This window comes from Somniosus microcephalus, chromosome 6 (assembly GCF_052327205.1).
Source record: "Somniosus microcephalus isolate GS21.2 chromosome 6, FLI_Smic_1.0, whole genome shotgun sequence".
Lineage (NCBI taxonomy): Eukaryota > Metazoa > Chordata > Chondrichthyes > Squaliformes > Somniosidae > Somniosus > Somniosus microcephalus.
Window position 1 is genome coordinate 197213008 of NC_140992.1, and position 13195 is coordinate 197226202.

Here is a 13195-nt window from a genome sequence, read left to right on the forward strand (position 1 = left end):
AACAGTGAAACCCAAGGTCTCAGCTGTCCTTCGAAAAAAATCCTCTCACCCTTCCAAGCCAGAATATATGCTGACCTGGACAGGTACAACACCCTCCCCTATCATATCTGAGAATGGAAAGCTTAATAAAGGTGAATGGACTCCTCTGCCTTCTGTGTGTATCCCAAATGCTCCCTGTAAAGATCTTATCTATCAACAGCCCATAATTGATGTGACATGTCTCCAAATTCCTCTTGGTGAGCAATAGACAGTGCTTTTGCATCAAACACCTCCAACTTCACAAAAAGAGGAAATAAATTTGCCTCATGAATTTCAGGGACTATTTTTGGGCACCTTAGTTCCAAGTAATTCCTACCTGGATCATGGCTTTTTCAGAGTCCCTCTGGCTCAGGATGGAGGCTTAAGCCTCCCTACCAATACCCCTGCAGAATCCACCTTTCATTGACCCTCAGAAAAGGCCAGTGGAGGTACCTGATAATAGCACTTTTATTATGATAACCTAGCAGGAGGTCTGTGTATCACTGAAGGCACTCTTCAGCATGCCAGATCCCCAATTGGGCACAATTGGAAGTTCCCAGAAGGGTTTTGAAAGAATGAATTTATGCTCTGGCATGAGAAAGGAATTGGCACATTAGGCCAGCTCCTCAATGAAAATTATTGATGAATCTCCAACAATTGGCTAACAAAATCCACCTTACACAATCCAACCTGCTCCACTAACTTCAGGTTCCACCAATAATCCGCAAACTGCGGTACAAACTAACCCTCCTAGATTCCTACCTCCATGACCTAGGTAACTCCCAAGGATCCATCTCTACCTTGTACATCATACTGCACACCATTAGTCCCAGATAGTACAGAAGGCCTGAAAGACACTTGGGAACACAATTGTGGGGCATCCACTTCTGCTCATCTGGTGGCCGGAACGCCTCATTTCACTGGGTGCATTGTGCTCCAGTACTGCACTCAGGTCCCAACTGAGCCAGGGAAGCAGGAAGTCCCAATAATATTTGCATTGTAAGGGGCAGACACGGGTTCCAGCCCTTACGAGGCAGTCCAGAAAATCCCAGAAATGGCAGAGACCTAATGAAAAGAGATCCCTGCCATTTTGCGGTGGGTTCCACTGGTCTCCCACTGGTGTTACAATGGCAGACCAGCGGAACCCTCAAGGAAATTCAGAGCCTACATGGGTGCGGTGTTGGATTGTGCTCATACAAGGAGGGATGTGCACTGCCCACTGGCCTTGTCTCAGTTCTTTGCCAATTTCTAACATCCAGATATCTTGTGTGTTTCTGCAGGAAAAGGTTGCTCACAACTATCGAGTGTGAACTCCCTCAGGCAGGAAACACCACAGCTTCAAAGCTGACCCAGTATGAGCAGAGGGCTCCTGATATATTTTGCCCTGAGACCATTGAAGTAGTCGGGGAGGGAGAGTTCAGAGTTGTGCCGCCCCCACCCAGCAAGGACCTTTATTTTCTTTCTTTCATTGTTACCCTTGCTTACTCTCTCACTCAGTAACATAGCGACGTACATTGTATGACAGGTGCATGACACACAATATATTGGCATTTCCCCTTTGGTACAAGAAATTCTGCCCTAAATCTATAAAAACATATCTTCGTTTATTCCACTGTGTTTTTTTCTGAGCTGAGGCAGAAACCTGGTTGACAGCCAGAAACAGAGCATTTCACAGCCATTTAGCACTTTGCACCCCACCTGGTAAAAGCACCATCACAGATACTGGCATCTTGGGGTATTCAGGTAGTGAGTTTGAGGAGGGAGCGAGTGAGTGAAGCAGAGATCATAAGGGAGGAGGAGTTAGTGAAGGTGGCAGCAGAGGGAGCAGCTGCATGGGCAAAGCATTGGTACACAACTGGGCCTGCCTTCAGAATTGTTGGATGACCAGAAGGCCTCATGACATCCTTCGGGGCATGACCCTGCAAGAATTGTCAGCAAATGTTCAAGCGTACAACTCTGGCTACCACAGGGTTTGCACAACAACAATGCATCATGGAGTGAGTGACTACTTCACAAGCATTTGTACAGTTTCAAGAATGGTGTAGCTCACACATTGGAGACCTTGGGGTTCACCTTATAAAAGATGGTCATAGCCAGACTTGACAGGCTTGGAGTTCAGTGACAACAGGATTCCCACATCTTGGTGATAGCCTAATTTGGTTCATATGCAGATTGCAGGCAATTCTGCAGGGGTGTACAGCATCTGGAGCAGGGCAGGAAAGAGACACAAAAGTTTACTATCAACGTGATTGCTAATCCCTATGACCCAGCCAGGCTCCTCAAAGATTTGCAGGTTAATGCCCCAGCAAGCAATGCAATCTCGCACATAGCTCCAGCTGTAGCATAGACATCTCATAACCCTACACACAGAGATCCAACAACACCTCCACCACTGGAGGCCTGTAGAAAACAACTGTAGCCTATTGCCACACGTGCTCCTTCCACTCAGGAAGCAAGAAGAATTGGAAATAAAAGAGAAACACTATTTAAGATCACTAAGAGGAAACATGGTGGTAGAGAACAGAATCATACCACAATGTAAAGAACACATAATAAGCTTGGAACACATTAGCCTAGATGACTGTCCTTTGATGGTGTTGCACCCATTTTTTGGTGCTAAAGCCTAAGCCTCCAATACGGCAGGCAGAAAGCACACACACATTATGAGTCGCAAGTGCGCCGCTCACCATATTGATGTAGGCAAAGAAATAGGCATCCAGGGCCTGCACCTAAAACAGGTGTTACTCGCTTTGCATATGCAAATAAGGGGCCTGACATGTTTGAGACCCCTTCTGCGATATTAGTTTTCCTTGAGGCAGCTGGCACGGGCTGCATTCAGGAAAACCAGGTCTACATGCAGCCTAACAGGCTGTCCTAAAAGGGACTACTGCAGGCCCCTCCATAAAGCTAAGTTTGTTAAAAGTACTTACCTGAATGTGGAGCTGGTTGGAGCAGGAGGGTCATCCCGACCCTACAAGAAAACCATGGGCACTGACGGCCACAGCTTCCCCGCTCTCTGATCCTGACCCCAACCCTCCCACTCCCCGCACCCTCACCACTGATCCTTCCTTCTGACCACCGCTACTGTCCCTGATGATTGCCCAGCAGGTGTACAGAGCTCGCCAGTCTCATTTAAATGAGGTGAAGCCCAATATTGGGTTCGCCTCGGGCATACCCGTTCAGGTGCAGGGATCGTTCCCTGTGCCCAGTTCGTGCTGGCTTATTCTACTCCTTTATTTCTACTTAGTGTGGACTACTTCTGTCAGGAAAGGCAATGTTAGTATTACTAGTACAGTAGGATGGTTTTAGATGTCAGTGAATCTGCAGTAGATGGAAATGTACAGCATGGTATTTCTGTGTAAAATGTTTGGTGTTTCATTTGTGTCCAAATTTGAGCAGGGGTCCAATCTGGGTATCACTGAACGGAATTCGCAATGAGTGGCTGCTACAACAATCTTATTGGCTACAACTCTGGTTCCTCCCGTTCCTCCTCGTCTTCCTTGTACTTCTTCTCTGCTGCTTCTGGACCGTGAATCTCTTCTTTAAGGGGAAAGGGTGTACAGGCGGGCCCAGCCTCCTCCTGCTTCATGTTGTGCACAACTTAAAGGGGTAGTGTTAGTTACAGCTCGACTGGAACAAGGGCTTCCACATTTTCAGCACCTGTGAAATGAAAGAGAAGGACAAGGGTTAGCTTCTGGTGTGAATGGAGAACAGAGAGAGAGGAGGGTGGTTAAAGCATCTGCTGCTTGTCATGCAGAGTGTGTGGGGTGAGATAGAAGTCAGAAGGGACACAGAGGATTAGGTGTGAAGAAGCCCTGTGCGACATCTCCTCCAGCATTGCCAGTGGCACGGCCTCGACTCTCCCCGCCCATGATGGCCACCAACTTTCTTTGAAGGGGGTGAGTGTTTGCAGGCGGGCTCATCTTCCTCTGCTGGCGGCCTGCTCCGGGAGTTGTGTGCGACCTTCTGCTACAAGAAAGAAGGGAGTGTGTTAGTGAGAGTCCTGTGAGGTGTTTGGAGGATATGGAATAGCTGACAGTCAGTGTGTCAGATGTGAGTTGTGGGTAAGTGAGGTTGTATTAGTGGTGAGTGTGAGGAGAAGGAGTTGTAGTGAAGTGTGGTGCAATGATTGTAGGAGAGTGAAGGGAAACGGGGAAGGGGAGTCTTGTGAGCAGTGACTGTAAGCGGGATTTTGCTGGTGCCGGTTTTGGAGGTCAGGAAATGCTCCTGCCTCCAGCTGGCCATTGCACTATTAAAGATCCTTAAATGCTCATTAAGGGCCTCTCTAAGCCTATTTTGAGAGGCCATGATTTTTTCCAGCTTTTTGGCGTGATCCATGCACCTCCTAAACCACGCCTGTTAAACCTGGCAGGTTGACTCGTGGGTGGCCTCCTCACTGCTGCAGGTCTAACAAGACATTGTTTATTGCAGCAAGGAGTACTTGCAGGTGCCAGACCTTGGCTTTAAAAGGTCTCTGAGCACTTTGAGAAGGCCTTCCAAAGTCAGAGGTGCTGCAGCTTGACTCCATCAGCTGTGGGACTTCCTTGGAAGACCCTCTCCCCACTTGCAATGAGTTCTTCTCCAAAGGAGGCGTCTACAAGCAGCATGGGAACCATTCATTTTCTTTCTGCATGGACTTCAGATGAGGATGAGGAGGAGGAGGAGGAGGATCTGGAGGAGGAGGAGGATGAGGTCAGTGCACCAGTGTATCGACCAGCAGCAACGGCAGCACGCGAACACATGGCTGCCCGGGATGCAAGGGATGAACTTATCATGGCCAGATTTGCATAGGTTGCCCAAGTTGGCACATGTCCTTTGCTCCACCCTAGGACATCATTGACAATGGACATGACCCTCTGGCCTCCTTTCACTCAGGCCACCAACCTGACAACGCAAGTGTGGCGCTGCCCGCAATGTGGAGCTGCCTAAGGCGAAAGAACAGATGGCATAATGCCAACATTTTGGCTTCAAATCATTTTAATGCTTTCCAACAGGGATGGTATTTCTTCAATACACAGAAACAGTCTCCCAATCGGCACACAGATCTGGAGGTTATATCCATTGCCAGCTGTACCCACACAACCTTGGTTTCTTTGGCAGGCCTCTTCCTCCGAGATGAGTGGAAGAGCACCTCCATGCTAGCTGTCGCCCCCTCCAACAACATCCGAGAGCCTCGGGTAGGCCCTTGCCTTGGAATAGAAACATAGAGATAGGAACAGGAGTAGGCCATTCGGCCCTTCGAGCCTGCTCCGCCATTCAATGAGATCATGGCTGATCTTCGTCTGAGATCATAGCTGATCTTACCAGTTCAGTACCCCGTCCCCGCCTTTTCTCCGTAACCCTTAATCCCCTTAGCCTTCAGAAATATATCCAATTCTCTCTTGAAAATATTTATTGAATTAGCCTTCACAGCCCTCTGTGGCAGGGAATTCCACAGGCTCACCACTCTTTGAGTGAAGAAATTCTTCCTCATCTCTGTTTTAAATGATTTGCCCGCTATTTTTAGACTGTGGCCCCTGGTTCTGTGCTCCCCGGCCATTGGAAACATTCTCTCTGAATTCAGCCTGTCCAGGCCTGCCATAATTTTATATGTTTCGATGAGATCCCCTCTCAATCTTCTAAACTCCAGTGAGTACAAGCCCAAACTATTTAATCTCTCTTCGTAGGTCATTCCCGCCATTCCAGGTATCAGCCTGGTGAATCGCCGTTGCACTCTTTCCATGGCAAGAACATCCTTCCGCAGATGGGGCGACCAAAACTGTACACAATACTCCAGATGCGGTCTCACCAGCACCTTGTACAGCTGTAGTAAGGTATCCCTATTCCTATACTCGAACCCCCTTGATATGAAGGCCAACATACCATTTGCCCTCTTAATCGCCTGTTGCACCTGCATGCTCTCCTTCAGTGACTGGTGCACAAGAACACCCAGGTCCCTCTGCACTTCCCCATCTCCCAATCTATTGCCATTTAGATAATAATCTACCCTCCTGTTTTTACCCCCAAAGTGGATAACCTCGCATTTATCCACATTATAGTGCATCTGCCACGTATCCGCCCATTCCCCCAACCTGTCCAAATCGCACTGTAGCCTCCTGACATCCTCATCAGAGCCCACCCCTCCTCCTAGTTTAGTGTCGTCAGCGAATTTGGAAATATTGCATCCAATTCCCTGATCCAGATCATTTATATATATTGTGAACAGCTGGGGTCCCAGGACAGATCCTTGCGGCACCCCGCTGGTCACTGCCTGCCACTCCGAAAACGAGCCGTTTATTCCAACTCTCTGTTTTCTATCCGCCAGCCAGTTCTCTATCCACGTTAATACTTTGCCCCCAATTCCATGAGCCTTAATTTTGCATGATAATCTTTTGTGTGGAACCTTATCGAAGGCTTTCTGGAAGTCAAGGTACACCACATCCACTGGCTCTCCCCCATCTATTTTACCAGTTACTTCCTCAAAAAATTCCAGCAGATTAGTCAAACACGATTTACCCTTTGTAAATCCATGTTGACTCTGTCCGATCCTTTCCCCATTTGTCAAGTGCTCCGCTATTTTATCCTTAATAATGGACTCTAGCATTTTGCCCACAACCGATGTAAGGCTTACTGGTCTATAATTCCCTGCTTTCTCTCTACCCCCCTTTTTAAATATTGGGGTAACATTAGCTACCCTCCAATCCACGGGTACTGTTCCCGAGTCAATGGAGTTCCGGAAGATGATCCTTAGAGCATCTGCTATCTCCAGGGCCACCTCCTTAAGTACCCTAGGATGTAGTTTATCAGGCCCCGGGGATTTGTCGGCCTTCAGTCCCCTCAACTTACCCAACACCATATCCCTAGAGATACTAATTTCTGTCAGCTCCTCCCTCTCATTAGTCCCTATGTTTGCCGATATTCCTGGGAGGTTATTTGTGTCCTCCTTTGTGAATACAGAACCAAAGTATGAGTTTAATTGGTCTGCCATTTCCTTATTCTCCATTATATATTCTCCCGAATCGGACTGCAAGGGACCGACTTGGGATTTTACCAGTCTTTTCCTCCTGATATACCGATAAAAGCTTTTGCAGTCTGTCTTTATGTTTGCTGCAAGTTTACTTTCGTATTCTATTTTCCCCTTCCTGATTAATCCCTTTGTCCTCTTTTGCTGTATCCTGTACTGCCCCCAATCTTCCGGTCTGGTGCTTTTTTTTGCCAGTTGATATGCCCTTTTTTTTGATTTTATGCTGTCCCTAATTTCCCTCGTTATCCACGGTTGAGTCACCTTTTTAGGTTTATTTTTATGCCAAACCGGTATAAACATGTTCTGGAATTCTTCCATTCTATCTTTGAATGCTTGCCATTGTCTATCCACTGTCAATCCCCCCAGAAACACCACCCAATCAATCTTACCCAATTCCCGTCTCATACCCTCGTAATTCCCTTTATTTAAGTTCTGGACCTTAGTCTCTGATTCAATTTCCTCACTCTCCATCTCGACTGAGAGCTCGATCATATTATGATCGCTCTGACCCAAGGGGCCTCGTACAAGAAGATTGCTGATAAGTCCCTTCTCATTGCACAATACCCAGTCTAAAACGGCCTGATCTCGAGTCGGCTCCTCGACATATTGGTCCAGATAACCGTCCCGAAAACATTCCAGGAATTCCTCCTCCTCAGAATTTTTACTAATTTGGGTAGTCCAATCAATATGTAAATTAAAGTCACCCATGATGACAGCTGTGCTCTTATCGCACGCTTCTCTAATTTCCCTTTTTATGCCTTCCCTCACCTCCATATTACTATTTGGAGGCCTATATATCACACCCACTAACGTTTTCCTCCCCTTGCTATTTCTCATTTCTACCCATACAGATTCCGTTTCATCCGAGTTAATATCCTTCCTTTCCATTGCATTAATCCCCTCCTTTACCAGCAATGCTACCCCACCTCCCCTACCTTTTTGCCGATCCTTCCTAAATATTGTATATCCCTGGATGTTAAGTTCCCAGCCTTGCCCACCCTGCAGCCACGTTTCTGTAATCCCAATCAAATCATACTTGTTTACCTCTATTTCCACAACTAATTCATCCACCTTGTTCCTAATGCTTCTAGCATTAAGATACAAAGCCTTCAGGCTTGCTTTTTTCACACTCTCATTATGAATTAGTTTGGCCCTTTGTGTTTCTCTCCTTTGCTTATTGCTTCTCACCTTTCTACCATCTATTTCTGACTTCATATGACTTCCCTCTTTTCCACTACCTAGGTTCCCATCCCCCTGCCAAATTAGTTTAAATCCTCCCGAACCGCCCTAGAAAATATTACCCCGAGGACATCGGCTCCCTCACAGTTCAGGTGTAGACCGTCCCCTTGGTACAGGTCACTCCTCCCCAAGAACTGGTTCCAATGCCTCAAGAATTTAAGGATATAGTGGTTTCTCAAAAGATGTTGGAGGTGGTGCAGAAGATGCAGAAATGCTGTGGAATGAGCCAAGGGAGCAAGAAGCCATAAAATCAGACCGGAAAAGTGCTGTCAACAGAGGCAAGTTTCAGTCCCAAAGCACTAATTGAGCACGGGCATCCCAAACCTCTGAAATCAAATCGACAATCATGGGAAAATTGCAAATTTTTGAAACCTATCAGTGGAGGCGGTTCTCAAAGGGATAAGAAATTAAACAATCAGTTTAATTAGTCATTTAGCAAGCTTCAAATATATGCTGTATGAGACTTTAGTCTAGGAAGATTTGTTGTAATATTTTTATTGTGTTTCTTTATAGGACCTTAATGCCTTTACCCTAAGTGGTGATCCATTTAAAGTTACAACATGGAGTAACCATTCCAATAATGTCAATGTCACTACAACAGTGGCAGACATCCCTTGTGAAACATCCCAGGTAAGATAGAATGAACATACTTCACCTACAAGTTCTTAGAATAACCTACTTCATTGAAAAATGATCTGATGTTGTAAATTTCTACTTTAGGAATCCACAACCAGTATCGCCTCTTCAACAGGTAAATAAATGATTTTTAAATCGGTTATTCAGGTCTGGAAAATGTAAATCTAAAGTAATAGCTGTTTTAATGGATAATTTTCAGTTACTGCAGGGGGGGAAGCAGAGAAGAGAAACCCAATCTAATAGCAGATTTTATCATTGAAAATATCCCGTACCTATTTTCTTATAAAATATAGTTCCAAAGATTTCAGTTTCACCACGTATCTATGCTCATAGATTTGGTAATGCTGTAAAGTCACATTGTCATTCTTTTCAAGATGTTATATAATAGAATCAAACATGAGATAATAACGGCCATGGTATTTTCGATTCCGAGTGCTTCTCTTACAGTTTCCACCTGTCTCCCCAACTTGGTGTGTTTTCCCCATAACCAGTCTCTGCCAGTTTGCACCGATCTCTTTTTGCACTCATTCATCGCTCCATCCCCCAGCCTTTTCTTACATTACACAAAATTGAGTTCTAACCTTATAACTAAAACGCCCTACGTCCTCCTTTCTAAGAGATATCTAAATAAATGTTCCCCCTCCCTGAACTGTAGTTGTAAGTGAGTCTTTTTGAGTTTTGGGTAGTCTCTTGTTCTTTGCTATATTGTCTCTGTTGCCCTGCAGCTCTGGATTTCCAAGTAGTATCAGAAGTAGCTCCAGAGAGTATTTTTCTTCTTGGCTTTGGTTGTCTGTGACCCTGCTCCCACCCCCGCCCAATTGTTATGTTGCGGGGCACTGGATGTCTCTTTTCCCATTGCTTTTGGGATCAGAGCAAGGTGTTGAAGCTCGCCATTACTCTGTTCCTTTAATCTTTAAATCTATCACTCAGACATGGGTGTCTTCAATCAGACGTGGTAATATTGGTGTCTCAATCTTACTAAAATGATAGTTTTCCACTTGACTGAACTTGTTTTCCTCCCTGGTACTTCTTACTTGTACTACTCCTTGCATTCCTTCTTTTCACTTGGCTCTGTGCTTGGCTAACTGTGTCCATTGAGGAGTGAGATTTGCTGGTAAGTGTTGGCAAGGTTATTGTCAGCCATCTTTCTATTGGCAATACTGCTAGTCTGTAGCCATTTGCCAATGGTATAGTGTGTTAAGACAGATAAGTATGATTTCTTTAGTAGGCCCCTTATAGTTTTCAACCTCTTTCGGCAGCATCTAACAGTTGGGGCCTTTCAAAAGGCTTCAGTATAATTCACACCAGCTCTCAGCTGGCAAGAAAACATACTCCATTAACTGACAGTCCATTAAGGCTTTATAAAGGTGGAATGAGTGGAAATTCCAGGCTACTCTGGGAACTGCCCCTTGACATAGGGGAGGTGGTCAGGGAAAATGCCCTCTCCTCCCCATCACAAAATGGACAACTACAAGAAACGGGGCAGAATCCCAGCAGAACCGGATTCCACACCGTCAGTTAATGGAGTATGTTTTCGTCTTTACCACTTGGGCATTAAACATCTTCTGGGTGGAGCACAGCGACGGAAATCTAGTGAGGAGGAACCTGCCGGATTTTCATTCCATTAATTTACACTTTCAGGGTCATCTGCAGTGAAGCCGCTTGTGACAAAAACTGAAGTGTTTTCATCTTGTTTTAGTTTGGTAGAGGTTTCTTTAACTCAGTCACAACACAAAAGGAGTTTAAAACCCACCACAGCTCAATCTCCCAGCTTAACGCAATAGAACGTTTACAAGTACAGTCCGGTTTGGTTTTCTAATTGAAAGCTTAGAGGGAGGAGGCAAGCCTGAAATTCCAGTCAGGGCCGAGGGCAGAGAGTGGGGCTGGGGCTGGGGCGGGGGCGGGGGGAAAGGTTTCCTGCCATTGGCTGGAATTTAGTGTGGAATCCGGTTGCACATCTCCTCACTAAGGTCCTCATATGAACTGTATTCTATAGAGGAGGGGGAATATCTGGTGGGGTGCATCCTCCTTGAATGCTGACAGACTTGTCTTTGCTCCATCCTGTGCTCCTCCTTTTCCATGATATGGCTTACAAGGGTCTGTCCATAGGATAGCCATACCTGCTCTTGAGAAGCTCTCAGTGGTGGGGAAGAGATGGTGAAAATCTCCTGGTGGTCTGAACCTGTCAGAAGTAGTGACAAGCAAGTCCCGGCCTGTGTAAGCAGACGTGCAAAAGAAAATGGTGGCATTTATTTGACCCTCTCAGTAACACTGTTTAGAATCAATAACGCCTGGACTTTGGGAATCCTGCAATGTGGAAGAATTAGGGGGAATTTTAACCGCCCCTATGATGGGCGGGAGAGGGTCGGGGGCGGTTAAATCTTCAAATTGGCGGACGACCCCAATCTTGTTTTAACCACGGTAGATATCGGGGCCTCTGAGTAACCCGCTCTGGAGAGGCGGGTCCGTAATTATAATATTTAATTGAGGCTCCTTTCCTGAGATTTTGGCAGTGATTTGAAATTAACACCTCCTGCACGAGTTTAACGGGCTTCAGGAAACCCAGCAGGTATGGGGAGGCGGATCCAGGAGGTAAGTACTTTTTATAGCACTACTTGTGGGCCAGGAGGAGCAGGAGTGCTTCCCCCACCTCACAAGCAAATCTTCTGCCCCCCCCGCCCCCGAAACCCACGATCTCTCCCGCTCGCCCCTCCCTCCCAATTGCCGGTCCAACCGCCCCCGCACCGACCCCCAATCTTTCCCAGTTGCCGGGGTCCATCCCCAACAGTTCCCGGCTGCTGCCTCACATCACTGGCTTTCCTGCCCAGCCTGTCAATCTGGCCGGCTGCCAGGGACCGTTTCCCATCAATTTCCCATCCCTGCACACACGTTCCATGCTGGTGGTACAGATCCCGTTGCCCTGAAAACCGATCCTATTTATTAATACAGTTATCAACTACGACTGTGCAAGAAAATGTAGCTACAAAACTGTTACCAGCTGCACCATGACATTTCTCCTTTGGTACACAGAGTATGAGATTCATCTGTCCTGTGTAATGCAGAAAGCAGCGGATCTTCAAAAATGCAGAGGGATCTTACATTCAGATCCACCGGATACTGAAATTACTCAGCAATGAATTCAAAGCACTTTATTAGTATTTATTTTGTCCCCTTCCTGTTCCCTCTCCATTCAGGTAAAAATCTGACTACCCATGCTTCGGACCCCAGCCGGATGTGTCAGGACTTGGAGCAGCAACTCATTTCCACACAGGAAAATAATAGCAATTATGATGCAGTCAAAATAGTGAACACCCTCATCGAACAATGTGATGGTCACATTTCTGATCGGTAGGAATCGGTGCTCGCAGAATGCCAAGTTAGTCTGAGAACAGAATCCATGGATAGATTTGCAATGTGTCGCTATGGCTTAAAACTGGTGTTGCTGATCAGCCGCCCATTATAGAAACGGTCTAATTTTCACTTCCATCGATCAACAATGCTAATTTTATGCCTGGGTGGCAAATTGAACATCTACCCGCAAGTGTCCATTTAAACGTTTGACATGCGACAGTTGAAGGACTATTTTCCTTTTTGCCACAATGGCAGTGGATCATGTTGTCTGCCCTTCCCTGAGCTCTTGGTCCAGGCTAATGTCCTTGGGCCAGGGTCAGTTCCATATTGAGGATGGGTACCGTGACCATTGATGTTTTTGGTGGAGTGAGGGAATTTGCTGTGGCACCTGAAGATGTAATTATTTTTTTAAACTTTCAACTTTCCAAAGTTCCCATTGTGACCACTTTGACTAAGGCTCTGCGATCGATTGCGCCAGCCAGTCATTTCAATTTAACACATTACATCCCCGCACATTCCATGGCAATGCTGGGCGCCAGGAACTGAGCACCTCTCGGGCTCACATGGGAAGTATATCATATAGTGTCATCCCATCATTTGCGCAATAATCCTGCCCATATTTTGGCGGATGTATTTTTCCACTTCATGACACTTCCAGTGGAAAATCCCAGACGTGCCATCAGGTGGTGGGGAGCCAGTCAAATGGCTCACTGCCCAATTATCCTCCTGCTTTTTCCACCTGGAGTAACTACACTGGAAAACCGGCTTCCTGTTCTTTTCTGTATTTTCTTGGTCTTTGTATTACACTACCTGGATTCCTACATAAAACCAAATCATTTACTTTCTTATTGTTGTAGTCAAATTCAAATCCTACACAGCTCACAGTAAATTGAAATATAAGCTGCATAATTAAATCAATATTAAAACGTCAGTCAGATAATATCATCA